The sequence below is a fragment of the Cetorhinus maximus genome, chromosome 1, assembly GCF_964194155.1.
Source record: "Cetorhinus maximus chromosome 1, sCetMax3.hap1.1, whole genome shotgun sequence".
Classification (NCBI taxonomy): Eukaryota; Metazoa; Chordata; class Chondrichthyes; order Lamniformes; family Cetorhinidae; genus Cetorhinus; species Cetorhinus maximus.
Genome location: NC_135879.1, coordinates 206122709 through 206135346, shown reverse-complemented (window position 1 = coordinate 206135346; position 12638 = coordinate 206122709).

The following is a 12638-nucleotide window of genomic DNA, read 5'->3' as shown; positions in this document are numbered from 1 at the left end:
GTATGTGACTTTTTAAAAGGACAGGCAGGAAGGAAAGGCTGGTGGAGTGGCTTTGTTAGTATGAAATGGAATAAGTATGATAGCAAGAAATGCACTTGGATTGGAAGATAGATAATCCATGTGGGTGGAGATAAGAAATAAGAAGGGGAAGAAGGAGTAGTAGTCTATAGGCCTCCTAACAGTAGCTATACAATAGGAGAGAGAATAAATCAGGAGATAATGAGGGCATGTAAAAAAGGCTACACATTAATCATGGGTGACTTTAATCTTCATGTACATTGGGAAAATCAAATTGGCAGAGGTAACCACGAGCAAGAATTCATAGAGTGTATTCGGGACAGTTTCCTAGAATAATGTTGTGGATCTGACCAGGGATCAGGCTGTTTTGGATCTGGTAATGTGTAATGAAGCAAGTTTAATAAATGATCTCAGAGTAAAAGATCCCCTAGGAAACAGTGACCATAACATGGTAGAATTTAGAACTCAGTTTGAGAGTGAGAAACTTGGGCTGGAAACAACTGTGCTAAACCTAAATAAGGGTAATTACAAAGGAATGAGGGCAGAGTTGGCTGGGATGGGCTGGGAAAGAAGTTTAGCAGAAAAGACGGTTGATGAACAATGGCAGGCATTTAAGAAAATAGTTCATGACTCACAACAAAGATATATCCCAGTGAGGAAGAAGGATTGTAGGAAGGGGATAAACCAACCATGCTTAACCAAGGAACTTAAGGATAGTATCAAATTAAAGAAAAAATATACAATGTGACAAAGATTAGTGGTGAGCCAGAGGATTGGGAAAGTTTTAAAAATCAACAAAAGATGACCAAAAATATAAAAAGCGAGAAAATAAACTTTGAGGGTAAATTAGCAAGTAACATAAAAACGGACTGTAAGGGCTTCATTAAACACATAAATAGGAAAAGAGAGGCCAAAGCAAACATGGGCCCCTTAGAGATTGAGGCTGGGGAAATAATAATGGGGAACAAGGAAATGGCAGAGGAGTTGAATAAATACTTTGCATCAGTCTTCATGGTAGAAGACACCAATAACATTCCAAAAATACTAAATAATCAAGGGGCACAAGGGCTGGAGGAAATAAATACAATAACTATCACTAGAGAAAAAGTACTAGGGAAACTAATGGGGCTAAAGGCCGATAAGTCCCAGGACCTGATGTGTTGCATCCTAGGATATTAAAGGAAGTAGCTACACAAATAGCAGATGCACTGGTAGTAATCTTCCAAGAATCCTTAGATTCTGGTAAAGTCCCAGAAGATTGGAAAACTGTAAATGTAACACCCTTATTCAAAAAGAGAGGGGGACAAAAATCAGGTGACTATAGGTCTGTTAGCTTAACACCCATCCTTGGGAAAATGTTAGAGTCTTTTATAAAGGATGTAATAGCAGACCGTTTAGAATTGCACAATACAAGCACGCAGAGTCAGCATGGCTTCATGAAGGGGAAATCATGCCTGACAAATTTATTAGAATCCTTTGAGGTGGTAACAAGCAGGATAGATAAATGGGAACCAGTAGATGTAATATGTTTGGATTTCCAAAAGGAATTCAATAAGGTACCGCACATAAGGCTACTTAATAAGATAAGAGCCCATGGTGTTGGGGTTTGTATATTAGAATGGATAGAGGATTGGCTAACAGAGGATGACAGAAAGTTGGGATAAGGGGGTCATTTTCAGGATGGCAACCTGTAACTAGTGGAGTGCCACAGGGATCAGTGCTGGGGCCACAATTATTTACAATATATATTAATGACTTAGATGAGGGAAGTGAATGTACTGTCACCAAGTTTGCGGATGACACAAAAATAAGTGAGAAGGCAAGTGGTGAGGATGACACAAAGAGTCAACAGAGGGATATAGACAGGTTAAGTGAGTGAGCAAAAACGTGGCAGATGGAATATAATGTGGGGAAATGTGAGGTTATGCACTTTGGCAGGAAGAATAGAGGAACTGAATATTATTTAAATGGAGAAAGACTGCAGACAGCTCCAGCACAGAGGGATTTGGGAGTCCTTGTGCATGAATCCCAAAAAGCTAACATACAGGATCAGCAGGTAATAGGGAAGGCAAATGGAGTGTTGGCCTTTATTTCAAAGGGAATGGAGTATGAAAATGGGAAAGCCTTGCTAAAACTATACAAGGCACTAGTTAGACCACACCTAGAATACTGTGGAGAGCTCAAAGCCTGGTGTGGGATAAGTGGATTCTGGTTCGTGGGGCACTGGTACCAATATTGGGGAAAGTGGGATCTGTACCGTTGGGACAGCTGAACCGTGCTGGGACCGGTGTTCTTGCAAGCCGCATGACTAGGGAAGTAGTGAGGGTTTTAAATTAAGTAGTGGGGGCAAGGGTACAAATTTGGGAAGATGCGGTGAATCAAAGAATCAAGGCAAAAGAAAAAGGTGTTATTACGGGAAATAAAAATCAGACCGTGACAGGAAGGGATAGAGAGTGCAAATCTAACAGTAAATCGGCAGATGAGGTTAGAGGTATGAAGAGAATAAAGGATAAACTAAAGGCTCTGTATCTGATTGCACGAAGCATTCAAAACGAAACAGATGAACTGAAAGCACACATAGAAATAAATAAGTACGATTTTATAGCTATTACAGAGACATGGCTGCAGGAGGATATAGATTGGGACCTGAGCATTGAAGAGTATAGCACATTTAAGGAAGATAGGAAATGAGGAAAAGGTAAAGGGGTACCTCTGTTAGTTAATGATGGTATTAGTACAATAGAAAGGGATGTCCTAAGCTCAGGAAACCAGGATGTGGAAACGGTTTGAGTAGAGATGAGAAATGGTGTGCCACAGGGATCAGTGCTGGGAACTCAACTGTTTACAATTTGTATAAATGACTTGGATGAAGGGATGGGTGGGATGGTTGCCAAATTTACTGGTGACACAAAGATAGGTAGGAAAGTAAGTTGTGAAGATGACATACAAAAAGATATAGATAAGTTAAGTGAGTGGTCAAAAGTCTGGCAAATGGGGTATAACGTGTGAAAATGTGAAATTGTCCATTTTGACAAGAAGAATAAAAGAGAAGCATATTATCTAAATGGTGAGAGATTACAAAGCTCTGAACTGCAGAGGGATCTGGGTGTCATAGTGCATGAATCACAAAAGGCTAGTATGCAAGTACAGCAAGTAATTAGGAAAGCTAATAGAATGCTATCATTTATTGCAAGGGAATTAAATACAAAAGTAGGGAGGTTATGCTTCATTTGTACAGGGCAGTAGTGAAACCACATCTGGAGTACTGTGTACAGTATTATTTGATTTAAGGAAGGATGTAAATGCGTTGGAAGCAGTTCAAAGAAAGTTTACCTGGCTAATACTTGGAATGGGCGGATTGTCTTTTGAGGAAAGGTTGGACAGACCAGGCTTGTATCTGCTGGAGTTTAGAAGAGTAAGAGGTGACTTGATTGAAACATGTAAGATCCTGAGGGGATTTGACAGAGTGGATGTGGAGAGGTTGTTTCCTCTTGTGCGAGAATCTAGAACTGAGGCTCACTGTTTAAAAATAAGGGGTTGCCCTTTTCAAATGGAGATGATGTAAAAAAAAATCCTCTCAGAGGATTGAGAGTCTTTGGAACTCTCTTGGAACTCTCTTCCTGAAAAGATGGTGGAAGCAGAGTCTTTGAGTATTTTTTAGGCAGAGGTGGATAGATTCTTGGTAAGCAAGGGGGTAATAGCTTATTGGGGGTAGGCAGGATGCAGATTTCAGCTTACTAGCAGGTCAGTCATGATCTTATGGAATGGCAGAGCAGGCTCGAGAGGCTGAATGGCCTACTCCTGCTCCTTGTTCTTATGTTCATATGAGCTAACATTTCAGGTTGATGACCTTGCATCAGAAACTTTACTTCTTACCTTATGTTACTGATCAAGAACAATCTTCACAAAAGATGGGGAGCATGCAGATATTGTAGTTAAGGAGGAGTGTGAATCATTGGATGTGATAAACATAGGGAGAGAGGAAGTACTTTTTAAAAATTCATTCATGAGATGTGGGCTTCGCTGGCTGGGTCAGCATTTATTGCCCTAGTTTCCCTTGAGAACGTGGTGGTGAACTACTTTCTTGAACCACTGCAGTCCTAATTAGCATCCTTGAAAGTGGATAAATCACCAGGGCTGGTTGAAATGCACCCCAGGCTGTTATAAGAAGCCAGGGAGGAAATAGCAAGGGTATGACCATTATTTTCCAATCCATACTGGATACAGGTGTGGTGCCAGAGGATTGGAGGACTGCTAATGTTGTACCTTTGTTTAAAAAGAGATTGAGGAATAGACCAAATAATTATGGGCCAGTCAGTCTAACCTCGGTAGTGGACAAATTATTGGAATCAATAATCAGGATAAACTGTCACTTAGAAAGGCATGGAGTAATCGAGGACAGTTAGCATGGATTTGTTAAAGGAAGATTGTGCCTGACTAACTTGATTGAATTTTTTGATGGAGTAACGAGGAGGATTTTTAAAAAATTATTTTTATGGGATGTGGGCTTTGCTGGCTAGGCCAGTATTTATTGGTCATCCCTAATTGTCCTTGAAAAGGTGGTGGTGAGCTGCCTTCATGAACTGCTGCAGTCCCTGTGGTGTAGGTACACCCACAGTGCTGTTAGGGAGGGAGTGCCAGGGCTTTGACCCAGTGACAGTGAAGGAACGGTGAAGAATTTCCAAGTCAGGATGATGAGTGTCTTGGAGGGGAACCTCCAGGTGGTGTAGTTCCCATGTGTCTGCTGCCCTTGTCCTTCTAGATTGTAGTGGTCGTGGGCTTGGACGGTGCTGTCTAAGGAGTCTTGGTGAGTTTCTGCAGTGCACCTTGTAGATGGTACACACTGCTGTTCCTGTGCTTCGGTGGTGGAGGGAGTGAATGTTTGTGGAAGGGTTGCCAATCAAGCGGGCTTTGTCCTGGATGGTGCCAAGCTTCTTGAGTGTTGCTGGTGTTGCACTCATCCATTGATGAGGATTGTGCAGTTAATGAGATCTACATGGATTTTAGCAAGGTTTTTGATAAGGTCCCACATGGCAGACTGGTTAAAAAAATAAAAACCCATTGACATCCGGCGGAATGTAGCAAGCTGGATACAAAATTGGCTCAGTGGCTGAAAACAAAATGTAATTGTTGATAGGTGTTTTTGCAACTGGAAGGCTGTTTCCAGTGGGATTCCGCAGGGCTCAGTACTGGGTCCCCTGCTTTATGTGGTATATACTAATAATTTGGACTTAATTGTTGGTGGTTTGATTAAGAAGCTTGCAGACGACCAAAAAATGGCGGCATCATTGATAGTGAAGAGGGCAGCTGTAGACTGCAGGAAGATATCAATGGGCTGGTCAGGTGGTCAGAAAAGTGACAAATGGAATTCATCCTGGAGAAGTGTGAGATGATGCATTTGGAAAGGTCAAACAAGGCAAAAGAATACACAATATATGAGAGGATATTGAGAGGTGTAGAGGAGGTGAGGGACCTTGGAGTGAATGTCCACAGATTCCTGAAGGCAGCAGGACAAGTCGATAAAGTGGTTAAGAAGGCATATGGAATCCTTCCCTTTAGCTGAAGTATAGAATATAGGAGCAGGGAGGTTATGCTGGAACTATATAAAACACTAGTTAGACCACAACTTGAGTACTGTGTGCAGTTCTGGTCACCTCATTACAGAAAGGATGTAATTGCACTAGAGAGGGTAAAGAAATTTACGAGGATGTTAGCAGGACTGGAAAATTGCAGCTATGAGGAAAGATTGAGTAGGCTGGGATTGTTCTCCTTGGAAGAGAGGAGGCTGAGGGGAGGTTTTATTAAGATGTACAAAATTGTGAGGGGCCTGGAAAGAGTGGATGAGAAGGTCCTATTTACCTAAGCAGAGAGGTCAGTGACTAGGGGGCATAGATTTAAAATGACTGGTAGAAAGATTAGAGGGAAGGGTGAGGAAAAGGTTTTTCTCCCAGAGGATGGTAGGGGTCTGGAACTCTCTATGTCAAAGAGCAGCAGAGGCAGAAATCCTCAACTTATTTAAAAGGTGTCTGGGTGTGCATCTGAAGGTTCATAACTGGCAGGGCTATGGACCAAATGCTGGAGAGTGGGATTAGGCTGGGTGACTCATTTTTCAGCCAGTGCAGACATGATAGGCCAAGTAGCCTCTTTCTGTGCCATAAACTCTCTATGATTCAATCATTCCATCTATGACAACTATGAGCATGATCTGTCATTAGTAATTATGCCTAGAGCTGGACCAGCAGCATCATCATTCGGAGCACCATTGGTTGATATTGATTAAAAGTGACCATTATGATTCATCCTACAAATTTGTCCAGAAATACTTATGTATTAAACACAATTCTTCATGTGTCATTTCACAATCACAGTTGAAAGTGGAGTTAAGGCCACAATCAGATCAGCCATGATCTTATCAAATAGCAGAACAAGCTTGATGGGCCGAATGACCTACTCCTGCTCCTATTTCTTATATAGGATAAGCTGTAAATGCTGAAGTGAGGGAAACTAAAAGGGTTATTCACAAACTCAACACCTGTATCAGCACAAATTGTTACTAGTAAGGCTTATAAAACTCATGAGTGGGCCTCATGAGTGGTAGGCCACAGTCTGGGAACAGAAAGAAAGGGAGAGACAATGTAAAAGCCGATGGCGGTGGGTGGGTGTAGATTAGAGGCCAGAGGAAAGAATGAGGTTCTGAGTAGGTGGGAGATCAGAAGCTTCATGGAGGAGATCAAAAGAATCAGAGGGGAGATCAGAAAAATCAGGGAGAGATCAGAAGGGTCCCAGGAGAAATTGGATGGGTTGTGGACGGAGGCCAGGAGGGTTGGGGTGAGTGTTGGGTCTTGGTGGGGTGGGTAAAATGGATGCAACAGGTAACTGGAAAGGTACTTACCCACTGGGCCCAGCCTCTCTTTACCCGGTAGGTTTCCTGAGGCCTGTAAACTCCAAGGTTAAGGTTATATGGTTGTTAACGTTCAAGTTTTCCAGAGTTTTCAATTGACAACCTGCCTCCTGAGAGTGTGTTTATTGCCCCCCATCCCCACTCACAGGCCTGCATTAAAACCAGAAATATGCTGTTTAAAGGTGAATTAGGGTGGGATTTTGTGGTTAAAATTCCCCCAGAGTCTCCTGATGACAGTCTTTTGATGGATAACAAAAAGAAGCATGATATTCATACAGCGTTTTAGCTCGTCACTGAAAAATAACTCAAATATCTCACAAAATTAATTTGAAGCACGAGTAAAGATGCCTTGCTGCAATTGTATAGAGCCTTGATGAGACTGCACCTTGAATATTGTGCACAGTTTTGGTCTCCTTATCTAATGAAGGATACACTTGCCATTGAGGGAGGTTCACCAAACTAATCGCTGGGGTGGCAGGATTGTCTTATGAGAAGTGATTGAGGAAACTGGGCCTGTATTCTCTAGAGTTTTGAAGAATGAGGGATGATCTCATTGAAACTTACAAAGTTCTTACAGAACTTTGCTGGTGAGTCTAGGACCAGGGGACACAGTCACAGAATAAGGAGCAATCCATTCAAAACTGAGATGAGGAGGAAATTCTTCACTAAGAAGATTGTGAGTCTTTGGAATTCTCTACACCAGAGGGCTGTGGAAGCTCAATCCACCCTTCAGCTCAATGATAACCGAAGCCTGTTCTGTTGTGTAGGAGGACCCATGGCACTATTTGAAATAGACCTATAGTACCCTGAACAACATTCCTCCCTCAACCAACAGCATCAAAATTAAATGACCAGCTTATTCATCTCACTGAGACTTTGCTGTACACAAAATGGCTACTTCATTTGCCCACAGAACAACAGGGAATGTGGAACATAGGTTGAGCTTGCTCTGCCGTTCAATTAGATCATGGCTGATCATCTACCTCAACACCACTTTCCTGCGCTATCCCCATATCTCTTGAAGTCATTAGTATCCAGGAATCTATCTATTTCTGTCCTGAACATGCTCAATACCCTGATAATGCAGTACTCACTCAGTGTTGCGCTAAAATATCAGCTTAGATTCTTGCCCAAGTCCTATTTTTATCCAATAAAACTTCCTATTTCAGAAAGAAGAAAAGGCTTCATATGCATTCTCCTTTCACTCTTTTCCACCAATGGTGACAGAGCTTTCAGCCAGCATATCTTTCCACTCTGAAATTCTATCCCTAGAAATCCTTCCTCATCTTCAAAAGTCTACTCTAAACCTATTTTTCCCACACAGTTTAAGTCATCTCATCTAAATCTTCTCCTAATTACTGCTTGTTGTCTGGTCTCTTTTATTTGCAATGCCATCAAGCATTTAAATACTTTAAGGGTGCTATATTAGTGCACATTGTCCCTCTTGGAACTTTTTGTTTGGGGTTGTGAGGATGCTAGATCAATGGACTGGTTTGTGTATCTCATCACTTATACAGCTTCAGCCAATCCCTCTTCACTTTTCATTGTTATCTTTCCCAATTCATCTAAACTGGTGATGATAGCATTTAATGAAGTCTCCTAGGATTTGGACATGGGAGAATTAACAGTGGGTTTTTAGATTTGTTTTGATCATTTGACTAATGGTAAATCATCACAGACATGAATATAAATTTATGAATTTTCCGTGAATTTAATGTTATTGATATGCATATCATAAAATATATTTTAAATATCGGCAATAATTATCACTGATTTTTGAACACTATTTGAAGGAAATTTCTAACTATGCGCCCTCTGTTTTTCTCAACTCTCAGCTTACTGCCTCATTATAGCCCTGGTTAAAACATGAACAAAAGAGCTGAACTCCCGAGGTGAGGTGAGAGTGACTGCCCTTGACATCAAGACAGCATTTGACCGAGTGTGGTATCAAGGAGTCCGAGCAAAACTGGAGTCAATGGGAATCTGGGGGAAAACTCTCCGCTGGTTGGAGTCATACCTAGCACAAAGGAAGATGGTTGTGGTTGTTGGAGGTCAATCATCTCAGCTCCAGGACATCACTGCAGGAGTTCCTCAGGGTAGTGTCCTTGCCCCAGCCATCTTCAGCTGCTTCATCAATGACCTTCCTCCCATCATAAGATCAGAAGTGGGGATGTTCGCTGAGTTTGCACAATGTTCAGCACCATTCATGACTCCTCAGATACTGAAGCAGTCCATGTCCAAATGCAGCAAGACCTGGACAATATCCAGGCTTAGGCTGACAAGTGGCAAGTAACATTCGCACCACGCAAGTGTCAGGCAATGACCATCTCCAGCAGGACAGAATCCAACCACTGCCCCTTGATGTTCAATGGCATTAACATCACTGAATTCCCCACTATCAACATCTGGGGGGGTTACCATTGACCAGAAACTGAACTGGACTAGCCATATAAATACTATGGTTACAAGAGCAGGTCAGAGGCTAGGAATCGTGCAATGAGTAACTCACCTCCTGACTGCCCAAAGCCTGTCCACCATCTACAAGGCATAAGTCGGGAGCGTGATGGAATACTCCCCACTTGCCTGGATGAATGCAGTTCCAACAACACTCAAGAAGTTTGACCCCTCCCAGGACAAAGCAGCCTGCTTGATTGGCACCACATCCACAAACATTCACTCCCTCCACCATCGACGCACAGTAGCAGCAGTGTGTACCATCTACAAGATGCATTGCAGGAATTCACCAAGACTCCTTAGACAGCACCTTCCAAACCCACAACCACTACCATCTAGAAGGACAAGGGCAGCAGAAACACCACCACCTGGATGTTCCCCTCCAAGTCACTCACCATCCTGACTTGGAAATATATTGCCATTCCTTCACTGTCACTGGGTTAAAATCCTGGAACTCCCTCCCTCACAGCACTGTGGGTGTACCTACACCACATGGACTGCAGTGGTTCAAGGAGGCAGCTCACCACCACCTTCTCAAGGACAATTAGGGATGGGCAAAATGCTGGCCAGCCAGCGAAGCCCACACCCCGTGAATGAATAAAAAAACAGTGGGGGATCAGATTGATAGACAACTATAATAGCCCAAAACAACATTGCCATCCATTTTTTCCCTGAGCTTATATGGCTTCTTGCTTCCAGATAGGAGAAGTGTCAACAACAACAACAACTTGAATTTTATGCAGCACTGTGTCAAGAGTTAGGAAGTCTGTGTTTTTCCAATAATAATAATTTTCTTATAAATTAGAATGTGTCATTCTGAATCTAACTGCAAGTTTTCTCTCTTTAATTCTGCTTTTGTTTGCATCACACAATAGTTTGAAACGGCCTTTTTCATAATAATTGTCTGGGTGCCTGTTAAAAACATTTCATAACACTCTTTGGGTGAGGAGTAAAGATACTTCTCAGCGTACTGACCAATGTGCTAACACTGCCAAAATAGATTAATTCAGATTATAGCTGTTTGTGGGAAATTAGCTGCCACATTTTCCCACATTACTAGGACTGTACTTCAAAATTATTTCACTGGCTGTGAAATGCTGGTGGACACAACAACATAAGAATGTAAGAAATAGGAACAGGAGTAGACCATTCGACCCCTCAATCCTGCTCCGCCATTCAGTAAGATCATGGCTGTGCTTCTGAGCCTTTTGGCCAGCCCGCTGTTATAGACATCTGATTATGATGCTCAAGGTGGGTCTTTTGATTTTGTACATTCTGTCACTATTCAGTCTCAACAACAGGTCTTCATTTTCACATACCTTCTATCTTTCATTCTTTACGGTCAGAGCATGATGATGTGCATTCATTTCCAGTGTGAAATTATACACTTCCAGCTATGGAATCATAAAATCATAAGATGTTTGCAACACTGAAGGATGCCACTCAGCATGTTGTGTCCATGCCGGCTCTCTGTGAGAGCTATGCAGCTAATCCCACTGCCTACCTTTTCGCTATAGCCCTGCAAATCTTCTCTGCAGATAATTATCCAATTCCCTTTTAAAAACCATGATTGAATCTGCCGTTACCACAATCTTAGGTAGCGCATTCCAGATCCTAACCACTCGCTGTAAAAGAAAGTTTTTCCCTCTGTTGCCTCTGGTTCCTTAGCCAATCACCTTTCATGGACGTCCTCTGGTTTTTGACATTTCGCCCATGGGAAGTTTATCTCTATCTACTCTGTTCAGGCCCCTCATGATGTTGAACTACCTCTATCAAATCTCTTCTCAACTTCCCCTTCTCGAAAGAGAACACCCAGCTTCACCAATCTATCCACGTAACTGAAGTCTATCATCCCTGGAATCATTCTCGTAAATCCTTTCTAAACCCTCCCCAATCCCTTCGCATCCTCCCTAAAATGCAGTGCCGAAAATTGGATATAACAGTCCCATTGAGGCCAAACTAGTATTTTGTAAAGGTTCACCATAACTTCTTTGCTTTTATACCCTATGCCTCTATTTATAAAGTCCAGAGTTCTATCAGCTCTTTTTAACCACTTTCTAACCTATCCTGCTACCTTCAATGATTTGTGCACATTTACTCCCAGGTCTCTTTGTTCCTGTACCCCCATTTAATATTGTACTCTTCATATTGCCTCTCCTTTGATCTTTTGACCAAAATGTACCACTTCACATTTCTCTACATTTAATTTCATCTGCCAACTATTTCACCAGCCTGTTTATGTCCTCTTGAAGTCCATTACTATCCTCCTCACAGTTCACAATGCCTTCAATTTGTTGAAGGAGAAAATCGGAATAAATTAACCCAATTTCTCACTGATTAGCTTAACACTTGCACTGGGAAGCACAGTGATGGGAAGCACTGGATCTGAAAATTGCGTGCTAACGGTTGTCTGACATAGCCTGAGCAATGAAAATATAGATAATTAGCAACAATCCCCATAATTGAAAGAGGTGAATAAAAAATTGCTGATTAACAGAACTGCATTCAAGTGACATTGCCTGGACAAAAGTGTTGTTTAGTCTGCTATGTTCCTGACCCACATTCAAACAACCACTTATATTTATAAAGCATCTTTAATTTAATGAAATGTCCCAAGCCACTTCACAGGAACATTATAAAATAAAGTATGACATCAAACCAAATAGGAAGACATTAGGTCAGATGACCAAAAGCTTGGTCAAAGACATAGGTTTTAAGGATTGTCCTAAAGAAGAAAAACAAGGTAGAGAGGCGGAGTGGGAATTCCAGAGCTTAAGGCCAGCTGGAGGCAAGGCTGCCAGTGGTGGAGTGATTAAAATCGGGAATGCTAATGAGGCCAGAATTAAATAAATACAGATATCTCGGAGTGGTATGGGACTACAGGGGATTACAGGGATGGAGAGTGATGAGGTAATGGAGGGATTTGAAAACAAGGATGAGAATTTTAAAATCAGGATATTGCTTGACCCATCACTATGTGATACATGGGGCTGAATTTTCTGGCTGACGCGCGGGTGGCAGAGCCCGCACATCAGTGCTTAAATTGTCGCACGAGCGTCCCAACGTCAGCTTGCGGCATCACGATATTTAGGTGGATGGGCGTGCTATAAAGCGCGACGCGCGCCCGCCATTAATTAAAGGCCTTGTTAAGGCCCTTAACTCGGCAATTGAAGCTGATTTTGAGGCGCCCATGTGAACTTCGGCTCGGCGCACGGGCCCTACGGGCAGGCGGGTAACTGATTTTTTAACAAACCTCATCCACTGG